A 17505-nucleotide genomic window follows, 5' to 3' on the forward strand; every position below is an offset into this window, starting at 1 on the left:
GAACTTTGTGATGTCACAACAAAGCAGTCACTGCTCTCAGCCATGCCCCAAGCCCTGCCCACCTGGACCCACTATCCAAACTTGCAGGATTTGGTTTCTCTGAATGTTTACATGAAATTTTTATTTTATTTTATTTTATTATATTATATTTTTATTGGATCACTCAGAAAATAGGCTGAGCTGTTGTTACTAGAGCTCCAGAGAGAAGCCTGAGAGAAGAGATGTAAAACTACACTGAGATGGTTTTTGGTTCTTAAAACCACAAATATATCTTCTGATGGAGATCAACACTTCAAATAATACCCTTGAGAAGTTACAATATGGGACCTTTAAAAAAGACCATTGTTCAATCCCTTTTCTGTCATGTTTTTCAGAGTTGTCCTGCTATTTTTGCTGAAACTGTTTCATTTGTTCTTGTGCTGCTTCAATGACAAATGTCACTGTGTTGCTTGTATTGTAAAAATTTCTTTCATGGGTTCTCACTTCATGATCAGATCTGTAGACACCACAGTGGTTCAGTTTTTAAACATGTGAAATTAATTAATTCATTTGCATTTAAAATATAAAATGAACACAACTATTGTTAAATGTAATAAAATTTTGTTATTCTCTTTAAATGATTCACAACAGTTTTCACAGTTCTCTCCTCTCCTGCTTCATATTTACAGTTTCTGTTTCAACCACACTTCACATAAAAAATGAGCCACTGGAGTCAAAAAAGAAAAAAATTTGATCCTTACACACATCACGGGGCTGTAAATGATGGTTGGCCAATGCTACTGAGCTCTTTATGAGTACGACCTTGTTTAATGATTAACTGTATGTCTACAGATCAAATAAATGCATTTTCTTTAAATTGAAATAGGTGCATGCTGCAGTAATCAATAGTTTTTTGGCCTTTATGTTTTGAGCCTGGATTCCTTGCACCCATGTGTGTGTGATTTTTGTTTTTTTGTTTTGTTGTTTTTTTAATCTATGAACTGCACCAGCTCTGCAATGGTCTAGTTACTGCATTTTGGTCCAGAAATCCTAAACCTAAAAAGGGGACAAAGTGAGAATAGACGGTTCTGCTGAATGAATTACATTTACATTCACTCATGTGTCAGACTGCTTTCTCCACAGAGACTCAGTGAGGAGGATCAGTGAAGCTTCAGGTCAGTAGAGACTCGGTGTCAGGACTCAGTTCTACATCTGTTTAATAAGTGAAGGAGATCAGGTGAAGAAGTGAAGTGAGAGTCAGAGTCAGAGCTAGTTAGACATGTTAGGGTGTTAGAGGTGTTAGGAGAGGAGGTGCTCTCTGAAGAGAGGAGTTTTCAACAGGGTCTTGAAGCTAGAGAGGGACCCCCCCTGCTCTGAGAGACTTCAGGAGCTGGTTCCACCATCAGGGAACCACAGACCAGAACAGTCTGGACTGAGACTGTCTGTGTGCAGGGACGGTGATGACAGACCACGTTTATTAGAGAAACACAGTGGAGGAGAAGGAGCATCAGGCTGGATGATTTAAATGTAACTCCACTACAATATAATTCAAAGCCCCGACAAAGAAAACCAAAACTTCAGCTGAGGAAACATGTCTGTTTGGGAAGCAGCTGCTGAAGTTATCAGCTATAATGAACAGCTGCAGTAATGATGGTGGTAGGTTTCCACTGAGTGTGTCCTCTGACTTTGTAACTTAGTGACTTGACTGTGTGGTGACATTGAGTCAGTCCTCTCCGGTGGTGCAGCACCCTCAGTGTGAGCAGATCACTCTGCTTTATAGTTTAATAGCTGGAGGCAGGGATGAGACGGAGGGCGTATGGCTGCCACCCTCTGACACACAGATGGCAGGGCTAATTGTTAGAGCACAGGCCTGCAGCACACACACACAGTTTTTCTTGTCTCGTCTATGCTACAGTTACGTACACACACCTAAACCTACCTCCTGCTCTCACAGACAAAAGTTACTCTGAAAAATGCTCTTTTGATGCACCAATGCATGACATGGTCACACCACTGAAAAGAAGAATGGCTTTATCAGAGGAGACAGAAATCACATGTTATAGTGAGGGAACGATTAGATAACTTATTCATTACTTGATTGTCAAAAATCCATCTGTGTAAAATCTAATAATCAGTTTATTACTTCAGTAAATCGAGGAGCTGGAGGAACAGTCAGCTCCTACATGAAGAGGTGGCCTCGGTGTGTAACCTGTGTTTAAAACTAACACCACGTACACTATTCTAGCCAAACCTGGACAGCTCCAGGATTATAAATAATCGACAACGGCAATATCACTTCCTGTCTTCCTCGCAACTCACTGCTGAGTGTGCTCAACATATTGTTTCTACACTCAGCAGTGAGTTGCATCTGCAATGTTGTTTAAATCTCATGAACTAGCTCTTGCTCACGTAGCGATTAGCATGACCCCTAGGTGGTAGTTCTGTTAGCTTAGCGGCAGTGATGCAGAACTCACATACAGAAAATACCGATTTAAGGAAATTTGCGATTTAAGTTGGATGTAAAATGTTGTATTCATATATTGAATAGCTCTACATGTGGATTAGTTGGATGTGGATCATTTATTGCTGAAATTTTTGACTAAAGGTAATTTCTAATTTAAACTATAATTTCAACTTTTTACAGTGAGAATTATGAACACGTAAAACAAAGAACTTTAAAATTAGAAATTAGAGATGTTAATTATTGTTTTTGACTTTGTATTATCTGGATCATCTCGATTCCTTTTGACTTGAGTCACCAACCGTCTTTGATGGGTAGCTACCCCAGACACCAAGGTGAGGCTGAACACGACTCACTCTCAAGATGGTGGAATACAAGCAACTGGTCCCTGGATGAAACTGGGAGAACGTGGACCCTGAGTCTTTGGAACAAGCAAAATCTGGTCTCAGGCACATTGAAGGTCAGATGCATTATGGGAGAGATTGTTCTGGTCTCATGATGAGTCATCCCACTTGGCACAAAGCAAAATCAGCCCAGCAGTGAAATCTAAGGTTCCTGTGAAACCCTGTAGCAGAAAGGATCTGTGGGAGATGGAAACAGGTAGAATTAGCCTCATCTTCTTCCCACTCCCAAGAACTTAAACCAGTGGAGTGGAGAGGATCCATCATGTCCACTCTGCACAGAACAGACTGTGAGACACATCCCTACCAGCTGAAGAACTGGTCTGATATACCTGGATGACAGTGGATTACCATGCATATCATGGTTGTGACTATGCAGGCAGGAAAAACTGAACGTTTCAAATCACTTGTAAAGACATGTCAACAGCCCTCTGAGTTTGTTTAGATATTTGCTGTTTGAACATTAGTGGAAATTCAAGTTGATTGTTTTTAAAATGGACCAACTATTACAGTACACATAAATCTTTCATTGACTTATTCAAGATAAAGATAAAAAGATAAAAAAAATACTTATTATAATACTATTGATCCCTACAGGGAAATTCAAAAATACAGCCTAATTAGCTGAAGTTGTGCTAATTCTGGAATGTGTCAAACTTGAGCCTATTGTAAGTATACATTTTTAGGGAAAATTAAAGGCCTTAATGTGTGCTTTAAGTTATGTGTGCCTTTATTCTATTTGATCAACTGCCCATCAGAAGAGCGGAGTTACCACCTTTAGACGTGGCTGCTGACACCACTCGCCAACCTGCAGACTAACCAAGAGCCGAGGCACAATGACCTCACACAGGTATGACATTTCCCTGCAGGAGACGCCCAACCTCCCAGAAGATCAGACCCTGGACACTTTCATGTTCAACTAAATGAAGTTGCCATTCAGGTCTGGCAAAATGTAATGGGAACAATATAAATGGTATGGAGACAGAATTCATTCTTTTAATGGAACACTTACATCAGTGAGGACATCAATCAGATTCTTTAGGTTGTTATTGATCTCCAAGATTGCCCTCACCATGTCATTTTGGTGACTCCAATACGCCGTCGTTCCGGATACGGCCAGTCGGGCGCGGCTCGGCACAAGAGGGAGGCCCCGGGAGACGCAGGACAGAACGTGTGCCAGAGGAGTCTCTGACCACTGCACCGTCTGTTGGGGCAACATAAATAAATCACACTTCTGCAAAAGTGTTCTGGCCACACTTTGGCAGTGGGCAGAAGCCACCACACGGAGTACCAAATAAAATTATTTTTCTGGACTCCACCTCTGACAGCAGGACTTCCACCTCACACTTGCTCAAGTTGTTCTTTGTTGCAGATTTGCTGCCTACTTCCGCCATTTTTTTGAAGAGAAAGGTAGGCCAGGTGTGGGCTATTTGAACTTGTCAGCATATCAATTTTAGGGTGGAGAGAGGGTGGAGTGTGGTGCTCCAACATGTGCACTCAATTTCACATCAGTTGGGATGTACAAAGACGATGTGCGTGGAATCCTGCATGCTCACGGTCACATACATGTGAATTCTTTGTGCGGATGCCATGTTTCAGTATAAATTCTACACAGTGCTGTGTACATGAGGCCCCAGGTCCTGTGGTTTACCTCACACAGCTCCTACTGTGTTTTGTTGTAAACTGTGCCTCGAGAGGCTGCAATGGCCCAAACAGTGAAACATACGAATGGAAAAGGTTGAAATACACATAGACAGCAGCAGCAGCAGCAGGGCTGGAGAGTGTTACCAGTGAAGGTGGGTTGCAGAGGTTTTCTGGCCAAATCAACCGGCAGGCTCCTGAGAGATGGAAGTTTAAGAGCGAGCCGTACAGCCACCAGGTCGTTGTCAGAGGCCAACGAGTGTAGCAGCACCTAGATTTGACCTGATACGTCAGGTGACCTATAGGAAGGGGTGCAAGCAGAAGGGGGCACACCTGTGATGCCAGCCCTCTGCAGGTGTTAATATTAAATATATATATATATATATATATATATATATAGGCTACATATATAGGCTCTGAGCCTCTCTTCTGATTGGCTGATGTTTTGTGATCCAATAAAAATATATCAGATTTCAGGTAAACACTCAGAGAAACCAAATCCTGCAAGGTTGGATGGTGGGTCCAAGTGGGCGGGGCTTAGGGCAGTGACTGCTTTGTTGTGACATCACAAAGTTCCAGAAGTCCTGACGGCTGGTTTTAAGGCTCAGTTTCTGAATACAGGCTGTGTGCATTTCTCTGTGGACTGAGGCTTTGATACTTTCACAGTATTAATATAGAACCTAGACCTGCTTTATAATCACAAACACATGGACATCTACCTTTAGACTGGGTGGGAAACCACCAGTGCTCTGTATGTGTGTGTGTGTGTGTGCGAGAGAGAGAGAGAGAGAGAGAGAGAGAGAGAGAGAGAGAGAGAGAGAGAGTACACAGAAGACATGTAGTGCTAACAGAATCATGGAGAGCATGAGAAACCCCCTGCCAGCTTTTGATTACTCACTAAGGACACACACACACACACACACACACACACACACACACACACATACACACACACACACACACACACACACACACACACACACACACACATACAGCCTCAATGAAGGAATTAAGTTAAAAACATGAAATGAAGGTGGTGTAGATTCAAAATGTCACTTATCTACAAATGACAGTGGACATATTTGATGATTTACAGTGCAAAACACACACACACACACACACACACACACACACACTCGCCTCTGGCATGGAAAAGTAAATCCTGACTGGCTAATCTCTCTCTTTATGACATCAATGGAGGAACAAACGTTCTCAGTGGGAAGTTAATTACTCGTTACAGTCAGGGTCTAATAAAAAGACAGACTGATATGGTGTGACACCTGAAGCCATTATCCCCCAACCACCCCCCCCCACACACACACACACACACGCACACCAACAGGCACACACACCAGGTAAATGAGCACACACATCCGCGCTGCATGAGCGGGTAAATGAAAACGCTGTGTGTTTAGTCACTGTCCAGGAGGTCTCTGTCACCTCTGTAACAACACTATCCCGGGGGTGTCAACTGACTTAATTAAAAAAGCACACACATACACACACACATTTAATTAGGTTCACCTACATCAACACACAGACACATGTTTGGAGCTGGTGGATTTAATTCTCCCGACAGCATCTGGATATCAGCTCCTCAAAGCTGTGTTGCTGTAAAATGGATGGTGGAGGAAGTGTGTGTGTGTGTGTGTGTGTGTTGATTCAGTTAAACTTAGCAGCTACTTCAGTCAGACTGGTCAGTTTTTGCTGCAGACGGTGAAGCAGTGAGTCCTTCATGTGATCATTTATCACTGGAACAATGACAGTATCTGTCCTTTATTCTAGAACCTAAAACAACCTCTGTTTTCCACCATGTGAACAGTGACTCTCGTCCCTCAGAAACAAAGGTGCAGAGCTGTGTTCCAGTTCTCTATCCTGGACTCTCCTCCATCCTCGACTAACCTCCATCATCCTGAACTCTCCTCCATCATCCTGGACTCACCTCCATCATCCTGGACTCACCTCCATCATCCTTAACTCTCCTTGCTCATCCTGGACTCTCCTCCATCCACACCCCTGAAGCTCTGTAGACTGACACATGTAGTGAAGAAGTGACTGTTACCGAAGCAGTGGTGTCAGCCTATCTGCATATTAAATCCTGTCTTAATGAACTGTTCTGGGTGACCTCTGAATCAGAGGCTAAATTACCCAGAACTAATACCTTCTCACTTCTTCCTTATTAGGGATATATTAGTCACTGTGTGCCCCCTCACTTAAACTGGTGACTCACCCAAAGCTACTATGAATGCAGCGTGAGTGAACTGCCCTCACGGTTATTTACCATCTTAAAGTCATGTCTCATGTCAGATCAGCGCTGACACTTACTACAGCTGAGTGAAGTTAAAACACTGAGAATGACACAGATCTGAAACTGCACAAATCAGCAGTGCTGTTTGTTGCCTGGCAACCTGAATCCATTACTTGTCTGTCTGTGTGTGTGTGTGTGTGTGTGTGTGTGTGTGTGTGTGTTTGTGTGTGAAGGTTTGCCTAATCTGCCACTTTTAAGCCACCAGCTGTGATCTTTTTACCCTTTTAGTGTGTGTGTGTGTGTGTGTGTGTTTGTGTGATAAAGTCACTTGACTTTATTGCACATCATTTTAATCTCTGAGTCAAACATTGTGAGGACCGAGAGTCAGCGGGAGGGACCACACTTTTACCGAGGCCACTGTCCTGAAGTGGGAGGAGAGACAGGGAAGGTTGACTGAGAGCAACATAATCTCTTCGGACGAGGCTGGAGTGAAGGGATGATGGACAGCTGTATGACAATATTCAGGTTTTTTTAATCTATGACAGTCCCACAACTTTAAACACACAGTCTGCAACTTCTGCCTCTGGGGGTCTCTCAATCAAAACAATAACAAACGATGGCTTTTGGAAATTTCATATGGCTGGAAAAACAAGCTCATCTGTCAACATCTTCAGTTCAACTTTTTAAAAGTTTATCAATAAAAAAAAATGCATTGTGAACGCATTGCATCAGGTGAATCTTTACTTCTAGCTAGCACTGACACTGGTTCTTGCTCGCCGATCCTCCTCCGACATATCTCACCCTGAGCCTTGACTAGCTGGTTAGCAGTGTAACAGTTAAAAAATCTGTGTCTGAATCTAAATAACTGCTGTAAATATTTCAGATAATGCATTTCGCCTTCCTGACATGAAGTTCAGCAAATCATAGTGCATTTCATTGGTCATATGTCTTAAAAATGCTGTAATCATATACTATGCTGTGTATGTTGCATCTGGTCTTAAGGGGTTAATACTGTGAATACGGTAATACGGTTCTTAAAACCACAAATATATAAATATATCAACACTTCAGATAAAACACTGGAGAAGGTAAAATATGGAGCTTTAAATACGAACGTTACAGTTTGTATCATGAGAGAAAGATCAGGAGCTGGCAGAGCAGCAGGGATGAAGAGCTTGTTGTGTTCCCACACAGGTGGGATGACGAGGATGCAGCTGCCCACTGTACAGAGCTCAGAGCTTGGGGGTATCACAGCCCTGGCTGGGTCCCCTACAGTCTCCCCTCCCCTCGCTCCTCATCTCTTTAAGTGACTGGAGACCTTGATTGATTTACCAGTCACGGGCTGGAAGATGGAGGAGTCACGACGTCAGGAAGCACTATTAGCTAAATGGAAATCATCTGGGGTCTGTGACATGTGACATGTGGAAATAACAAACCTGCTGCCAGCAGACAGACTGAAGTCAGACAGGTCAGAAAGACAGACAGCCCGTTTACAACAGAGCAGGTATTAAGTCTTTTCAACCTGTTTTATTGCTTCTCATCCCACGGTGCTGCTTAGGTGGAAGACAATCCAATCTCATTTGTGAAAAGCTCTCCTCTCCTCCAGCTGGGCTGTAATTGGACTCTAAAGAATCAATCAGACTCTGGATAAAACTATTACTGCAGAAGAGATGAGCAAGGCAGAGAGATGCCTCTGTGTCATTGTAACGCAGAGAGCAACTGACATCATCTCAAATCTAAATGTCAAAATATATTAAAGCTCCTCTCAGAAAGATCAGCATCACAAATGAAGCTTCACACCAGACTGATACTACAGGGGAGTTCTGAGCACATTATCTATTCATATATCATTTATCATATTCATGTGGAACTTTCTGGCTTTTCTTTGGAAACAAGTGAGGGCAGAATCTAGTGATAAAACTGTCTGTTCAGTGATTGTGTATTTTTCTTTCTCTACACACTGATGTGTAAAATGTAAAATAATCCATATAAAGTTTCAGTTTGCACAGAACTGAATGCATCTGGCTCTTTCTGGCGAAAAGCTTTATTCTGCTCACATAACTGAAGCTGCTGGAGACTGCCTGTTTTATGTTCACACAGGCAGATAATCACCAGCACTTCAAAGATCTCATTATGGAGCCTGAAGATCTGACAAGTGATCTTTGCTTTCACAGGGACCAGACTGTGACTGGTTGGCCACACCTTCATTATCCCCTAACAATCTCTTATGACACCAGAAACACATGTATGTTGGTTTGAGGTGTGTTGTAAATTGGCTTATTCACAGTTTTTGTGTGTACACATGGGTTAGTGGTTTAGTGATTCCCACTGGGGAGGGAGTGCCTTGAGCAGTGGGCAAGAGTGCTTTATTATTTATATTATTTATATATATATATTCAATTCGATTCGATTTATTCGTTATATTTTCATCTTTACATTTTATCAATATTTTAACATATAAAAAACATCTATATGACATCTATATTTACTTTTTTTTCCTTCACATTATTGCTTTGAAACATCTCCATCACCTTTTTAAAGGTAAGGATTGATCCATAAGAACCAAAAACCATCTCAGTGTAGTTTTACATCTCTCCCTCAGGCTTCTCTCTGAAGCTCTAGTAACAACAGGTCAGTCAGCCAATCAGAAGAGAGGATCTGAGCCTCTCTTCTGATTGGCTGTTGGCTGTTTTCTAAGTGATCCAATAAAAATATATCAGATTTCAGGTAAACACTCAGAGGTTGGATGGTGGGTCCAGGTGGGCGGGGCTTGGAGCAGTGACTGCTTTGTTGTGACATCACAAAGTTCCAGAAGTCCTGACAGCTGGTTTTAAGGCTCAGTTTCTGAATACAGGCTGTGTGCATTTCTCTGTGGACTGAGGCTTTGATACTTTCACAGTATTAATATAGAACCTAGACCTGCTTTATTATCAAAGACTAGGTGTAAACCAAGTATATGTCTGCACCACAAGACCACAAGAGCTGTGATTTCAGATGTATTTTCTTATATTATTCTTTTTTAAGTTATTTATTCAGGCTTTTGCCTTTATTACAGTCATAGAGACAAAGAGAGGGAGAAAGACGACACGCAGAAAAAACAATTAATTTGTCTCTCGCACAGAGCACAGCCTTCAATAATTTAGTCTTTATTTACTCCCAACTCCAGAACGTTCCAGTGAAGTGAAGCACTTCTCTTCTTCTCTGCAACCCCCGAGCAGCTGGGAAACCAGAGTGGTTTGGTAGACTGCCTGTAATAAGAGGTGCCTAAGCCTCTGGTCAGCATCCAGACACAGTCAAGACATGGACCAAGTTTATTCGTTAAGAATCTGGCTCCTAAAGTCCTTGTCCCATTTCCAGATCCCTGAGGCCACAAATGGTCCTCCGTCCATGCAGACACACGGTCCTGGTATGTTCCTCTATGTGTGTATTATAATTTAAAATTAAAGAAAACAGGACATCACATACCTGCAGGTAAAGAGTCCCATGTGGGTCATGATGTCAGAGACAGACCCCAAATTGAAATGTCTGGTGTTTTAAATATAAATGTTTATTCTTGTTCAGACTTACAGAGACTTGCTTGGTCTGCTGTGATTCCCTCTTGTTCATCAGTGGCCTGTCTGAAGCCATTATACCTGAGCAGAAGAAGAGATCCCGGTCTGTCGTCTTGTTCCCAACCCATCACTGTTTCTTATGTAATCTTCCAGAGGTCACGACTGAGCCACCACCATCTCTTCGTTTCATTTCATTAATTTCATATCATTACAGTCTGTCTGACTGCACCTCCAACATCTTCCACCCACACACTTGTTCTTCTGACTCCTTCCCAGCTCCACGCAGCACCGGTGTCATTACATTAACTCAGACCTGGGCTTGTGAACACTCATTTGTGTCAGCGGAGCTGCTCAGCATTGGGATCAATAGACATCATACTGTTTTCAGAGAAAGAGACTTGAGATTTTTATCACGTACTGTACATACAGGAGGAAAACAGGACAGTTCAGCAGCAATCAAGACACCGTTACACTGCTCTTATGAATCACCTCTGAGTGTTGATTCAGGATCCTCACATTTATCTCTATTTTGATGCTACTATGAAGAGTGCAGAGCTGCCAAACTAAGTCTGTTTTGTCCTGATAAGCAAAGATTAATAAAGTACCTGCCTGTGCACACTTTACAGTACATGTTACACACAACTTTGACATTGGTGGTGCATGTACTGTATGTACTGTATCCATTGTTGGACAGTAACACATTATTGTAATATCGTTACTTTCCCCAGTAATGAGTAGTGTAAGGGATTACAATTTCTAAAGCGTTCTAAATGTTCTGCCGATGTCCTGGACAGCAAAGATGCTCTTCTCACAGCTGCTAGTTGTCTGAAGTTCAAACTCCGACAGGTGAGAGATGAGAGATGAGGGAGGAGAGGAGCTGCCTCTGTGTCCACTACGTCAGTCCACCATGATGAAATGGACTTTTATGCATTAGAGACAGAGTCCAGTCAGGTACTGGCAGACAAAGAAGTAATGGACTACTTGAGGTTGAGGGGATCTGAGGTTGAGATTCTGAACCAGTTCTCAAACGTCAAAAACATTTACATGAAATACAACACTCTGACCACATCTCTAGGTATTGTCTTGTACCTGGGCATACAGCAGCAGATAGTTTCTGGCTGTGCTGCCAGCTCAGAGGTTTGTAGATATTGTACATTTGTACGTAGTTTATTTGTAACTATTTCCTGTACCTGAGTCACATGGGTTTCTCCACCGACACCATCCCTTTAGGAGACCAGCAGATTCTTTCGCCCCTGAGTCACAGAAATAAATATTGGATCAATTTTTCACAAGCCACAGATCTTCAGAACATTCTGACATCAAAATGTCATTTTTCAGATGACAGATGAGGAGAAAATGAACTTTATTCAGACCTTTCTCTGTCTCAGACACACACTCTCATGAGATCTCGCAACACAGATCTCCTCTCTCTCTTGGTTCTGGTCTGGTTTCACTGCTACAGACGACGCTTTCCAACCACAGAAGTTTAGAATGTATGCGAAACCATAGTAAAACTTGTATTTGTTGTCTTAATAATACTAAGACTGTTACTGTCATTTGACTGTATTTGGAGGGAAAACAGAGAGTGTTATTAGACTGAAGAGATCTTGTACTTGGTTGACGAGCTGAAAAATCAGGCACAAATTCATACTTTATCTACCACACCCACTTACTGTAGGAGACAGGAAGTGTGTGCCATTTCATGTCACTGGTGCTGCCTGTAATGCAGTAGCTTGTGTATAGAGTATCTTTGTTTGTAGCAATGGTTTGGGTTCATTAGGTTATTTAAAAAACTAAAATGACTTAAGAAAGAACAATACTGACCACTCCCCTCTCCTCATCAGTGGCTTTTCAGTAGAGATGGCTCACTGCACCAAATACAACACCTGGAGATTCCTATCAAAGGTAATCTAGGCTGGTTGCCACCTTCATGGCCAAGAAAGCCCAACGGTGGAGAAAAAAATGATCAGGGCAGGTTGCTATAATGTGGGGTGAGTTTAAAATTAGGGTGGTTAAATGTTTGGCCAGAGGTTGAAACTGTGAGGAAAGCATGGGAAACCTGCAGAGGTGGTGGTGGAGGGAGAGACATGAGGCAAAGGTACTGTGTGAGGTGAAAGGGACAAGTGCATCCAGGTGTTCTCAAAACAACAGGAAGTTATTATAGTTTTGCTGCATTAGCACGATCAGCAGTTGCAGCAGAAGCCGTGACACTTTAGGTAGGTTACTTTAAAAACCTTTGTTACAGATCACAGCAATGTGCCAAAAACTGGAGTCATATCTCAGTCAGGTCTGAACTTATCTGAAGTACCGTATTTTCCGGACTATAAGGCGCACTTAAAAGCCTTTCATTTTCTCAAAAAACGACAGTGCGCCTTATAATCCGGAGCACCTTATATATGGATTAATTCTGGTTGTGTTTACTGACCTCGAAGCGATTTTGTGTGGTACACGGCTCTCACGGCGCTCTGTCAAAATGTTTTAGTACGACTTTGGTAAACTGCAAAGCCGCACCGCTTGCAGCATTACGGCTACCGTAGTCAGGAGCGTCGCGGAGTAATACATACTGTGCTTCACCATAATATTACAGTGTGTGTGTATAAGGACCTATAAGGAGTTATTGTGAATACGCTAACGTTTGATTTAGCGGTATCAGACTGTGTTTTTTTTTTACGTGTTACAACTGAACAAGGTTGGGAGTTATTGTGAATACGCTCATTAACGTTTGAACAATGTTGAGAGTTATTGTGAACGCGTTTAATAAAGTTTGACTGACTTATCTGATTGTTTTGTTTCACTTAATGCGCCTTATAGTCCGGTGCGCTTTATATATGAAAAAAGTTCGAAAATAGACCATTCATTGACCGTGCGCCTTATAATCCAGTGCGCCCTATTGTGTGGAAAATACGGTAGACAATCTTCCAAAGATATAGTTAAAGAAATACTCATTCTAACTGGCTTTCTGGCGGAAAGTTCAATCAGAAGATTGATATCACTCTTGCTTAGTTTAGAATAAAGACTCCAGGGAATCACTGCTCAAGCCAATCAAGAAACTGTCTGGAACAGAGCCCCATGTAAAAGCACAACATACTGCCCTGTTGTTTTTAGTGAGCTTTAGAGATGCTGGTAGGAGGGCTGTGTTCCCTTTAGTCTGAGCCAGGCTAGTTGTTTCCACTGTCAGCAGTCTGGCTGCAGCCTCATATTTACCGAGGTATATCAATAATGAATAATCAAACCGTTTTCTAAGAGTGATACCATAGAGAGAATATGACAAACAAATGAAGCATCAGTAGATCAGGTTGACAGCTGGATGTAGAGCCACCTTCATCCCCAGACGTCTCCTCCAGCTCCTCTGCTGGGTGCATCTGAAGACAGACTCAGAGAATGACTGAAAGCTTTCGGATGTAGAGCATGGTGTGTTTCCACTGAATGGTCCGTAACTGCTGTAAATAGAGCAGTCAATCTGCTGGCTCTGGTCATCTGCAGACGCTCTTTCCTCCATTCAGGCAATCAAAAGAAAAACAATGTTGCGCACCTCTTTTTCAGGAAGTTCAATTTACAACAGTCATTCCTTGCTGCACATTAAATTATTTCTGATTTGTTCACCTTATGTGTCCTAGCATCCATTGTTATTGGTGACTGGCCAATTCAAAGCTTCTATTCACGTCCATTCCAGTCTGCCTGACAGCTGTGGGTGGAAGAGGTCACTCTGTGGAAAATTGAGTTGGGTCTTAACATCAGAGTGGACAAAGAAATGAGAGTGATGTCTTATTTAAAATCTTTTTTCATTTCTCACACTCCTCACTTTTTCTTTCATAAGCCCATTTCCAGACCTTCAACACATATTTCACACCATCTCTCTCCTCACTCCTTGGGCTGTTTAAATGCAGATGGTTCATTGCTGCCATCTAGTGTTGCAGATGTACTAATACAACTGAATTAAGGTTGTACTACTTAAAGGCAGTGGTTTCACAGTGAAATGTCAATACATTTGATTATATGTAAGCATACCTGCAGTAAAGAGTGAAAGTTCATATGGTTGTTCTGGCCTGTCCAAAGTCATGACAACATCAAAGACTTCTGTATTACAGATTTAAAGGGAAGTCATTATCATAGAAATTACACATTGCACAAACAGAACATTTAATATAAACTTATACTTTATACTTTATACAGTTAACATCATCTGTTCCCAAATGTGGCCCCAGCTCACTGAAAGAACTGAAATCTAAAATAAGTGTTCATGAATTTTGACTGAACTTTCACTACGTCAGGTCTTATACCTCACTACATTCAAAGTCCCGTAACTTCCTGTGACTGGCCCTTTAGGGATACACATGACCTGCTGCGAAACCTTAAACCAAACTAGCAGTGTATTGCTCTTTATGTATTTAAATCATTCTACACTAAAACTGGTCATTTTCTCATAATCAGTGCTGCTGTAGCAATAAATAAGCAGGTTAAAACAATAATTTGATAGAAGAGCAGCAGTGATGATTGACTGCAGTAACTGTCCAATCATCAGTTCTGAGTTGAAGCTTGATGCTTTATCCTCCAGCTCCTACAGGATCAAGAAATGTAGATCGTCACTGCCACTAGATGTTGCACTAGACCACCAGCATCTAAGAACAAATGCTTCGATGACCGCACCTCCGGCCTCAACCCCCCCGTTATGTTCTCAGTCAGCCCAGTGAAAACGTCTACACCAGGCATAACCATTAGTCCACGTTAGTATTGCTGTGATATGCTCCACAGCAAAGCTGACAGTTAGCCAGCTAATGATAGCAACATTTGCTTTAATATGGGTATAAGCAAGTCAGTTAACATTATCATGCTACTGTAGCTTCACTAATGAAAACAGACAATAACATCATGCAGCATCAAGTTACTGACACAGGGAGGAGAAGAAAAAGTTGAGTCAAGCTGGAGCCTTTAGCAGTGAGCAGAAAGGTATTCATCTCACAGATCTGTTCTGTGCGCTCACATACACGTACGATTTCTTTGACTTTTAAGACTAAACACCATAGAAGTGACGCTAACAAAGTAGAAACAGCCTTTAGCGAGTATTTAGCTGGTGTCACACTGACCAGCAGGCTCTCGTTAGTTAGCAGTTAGTTAGTTCATTATTTAGCAGCCAACAGTGACTTGCGTACATTTAATGTAACATACATTCTTCAGAGTTTCGGCCACTTCAGTTGTAAATCATCCAGTGTGAACATGTGAGTAAAGGTAAGTTTGCGGTGCGCTCACAGCATTGCCAAACCAAATGGATTGCATTCAAAATACTGTCATCCATAAACTAGCATACCGTTTGAAGGTCAACATGATCCTTAACATAATTTTGTCTGAAAATAGGAGAATAAAAATAACTTTTCTCTCATTTTCCATGTGTTTTCCATGACTTGGAAAACTGCTAAACTGTTTTCAAAGTTTTCAAAGACGGGTGGGAACTAGTTTTTTTTTGTCCATTAAACTTTGAATTTCTGCAGTGTTTGAAAGATGCTGCGACACTAAATAAACCTGCCACTTCATTCTCCCAGTTAGGCAGCGGAATGTCCCTGAAAGTATTGATCAGGTGTTTTAAATTTAATTCTTTCATTTTCTTTTCTCTAGATGACAACCATTTCATAAATAAAAATAAACTAACAAAAAAAGTTAGGCCAACTTGTATTTTCTGAACTGTGTGCACATTTAATCAACTAAAGGACAACAGGATATTTTACCAATGTGCTGCAAGTATTCAAAAGATTTTATTCAAACTTGTTTGTTTTTACAGTCTTTTACTTTTTTCACTTATTACTGTTTATGCATTCATGCATTTATTTGTGAGAGTTTTGGCCCTGAATTTCAAAGAAAGACAATGACCACAGTTATAAAGGTGATAATAATTCATAGATTATACATTTTATATGCAAGCTCATCAGTTCTGATTGTTACATCAAAGTGTTTAATATTAGGATGGTGCCACTTAAAATGTTCAACAGCAAAGCAACAAACATGACATTATTGTTATTTTTTATCATTTATTTTTGATGTTCATATTTTTCTCAAAAAAACTGTTCAGTATGCTTCACCTGATCCTCACAAGTGTACATGAACAAATTTTTTTATTTTGCTAATGGTGAAGTTGTGGAGCCGGGCTTTAGAAGAATCTTCTGTACCACTTTTTCTTCTTTTTTGAGACCTTTCTTTCCAGTTCCTCCAGCTGGGCCTTCATGCAGGTCTCCATCCTCTCCCTCTCCTGGTGCTTCACCTGCAGAGTCTTCATCAGCTCGTCTGTGGACTGATGGAGGGATGATGTCTCCTCCTGACACTTGAGATGATTCGTCTCCAGCTGCAGGTCGACCTCCTTCACAGCAGCCACAAGCTCATTTGTGCCATGGTCAAGTTGAGCCACATGGAGCGCTCTGGACATCTCTGTTCTCCACAGCAGGGATGTTTTCTCCTGCTGCCACAGGAGATGGCCACTCTGTAGCTGGTCCTCCTTCTTCTTCAGAGTCTCCTTGAGGTGGACATTCTCTTCTTTGAGGGAGGTTTTCTCCTGCTGCCATTGGAGATAGTCTCTCTCTAGTTTCTCATCCATCTTCTTCAGAGTCTTCTTGAGTTGGTTTATTTCTTCTTTGAAGGAGGTTTTCTTTTGCAGGAAGCAGAGTCTCTCCCTCTCCAGCTGATCCTCTGTCTTTTTGAGAGCAGCTCTAAACTTGCTGGTCTCTGCTCTCAGTTCTTCCAGCAGCACTCTTTGTGAAACCTGAGATCTTTCTGCAGACTTCTTTGTGTCGTCCTTCTCTTTCAATAATAATAATAATCAAAGTGTTTTTATTGAATTTTCAGCAAGTATCCCATTCATACAGAGACATCAGAACTCAAGTCATACAACACAATGTAGGACTAAACTGGGGGGGTAAAAAGCTGCCAGTTATGTTGGAGCAGACGGAAACTCATTTTCAAAATAGGAAATAAAAGGCTGCCAGACCTTGGAGAATTTCTTGGTGTTGCCCTGTACAGTAAATCTAAGATGTTCTAATTTGAGATGTGCCATCACCTCTTCTACCCATCATTTATGGGACGGCGGTGTTGCCTTTATCCAATTAAATAGGATCAATCTCCTAGCCAGCAGTGAAGTGAATGCTATTGCTTTCCTCTGAGAGATTGTTAGTTGAGCTTCCCTTGGTGCCACACCGAAAATGGCTGTCAGAGGAACTGGCTCTATATCTTTGTTATAAATTA

General features: G+C 41.6%; 1 long non-coding RNA gene across 1 annotated transcript; it reads right to left on the reverse strand.

Annotated features, from left to right (window-relative positions):
• Nucleotides 1-2692: 2692 nt before the first annotated feature.
• LOC139629683 (uncharacterized) lies at nt 2693-4738 on the reverse strand. The gene is made up of 3 exons (XR_011693023.1): nt 4630-4738; nt 3914-4045; nt 2693-3021 (listed from the first exon to the last, which is right to left on the reverse strand). It is a non-coding gene; the product is annotated as an uncharacterized lncRNA (long non-coding RNA).
• Between the last annotated feature and the right edge of the window lie 12767 nt (nt 4739-17505).

This window comes from Trachinotus anak, unplaced genomic scaffold, assembly GCF_046630095.1.
Source record: "Trachinotus anak isolate AG129_WGS33_773 ecotype Australia unplaced genomic scaffold, CSIRO_AGI_Tana_v1 ptg000012l, whole genome shotgun sequence".
Taxonomy (NCBI): Eukaryota; Metazoa; Chordata; class Actinopteri; order Carangiformes; family Carangidae; genus Trachinotus; species Trachinotus anak.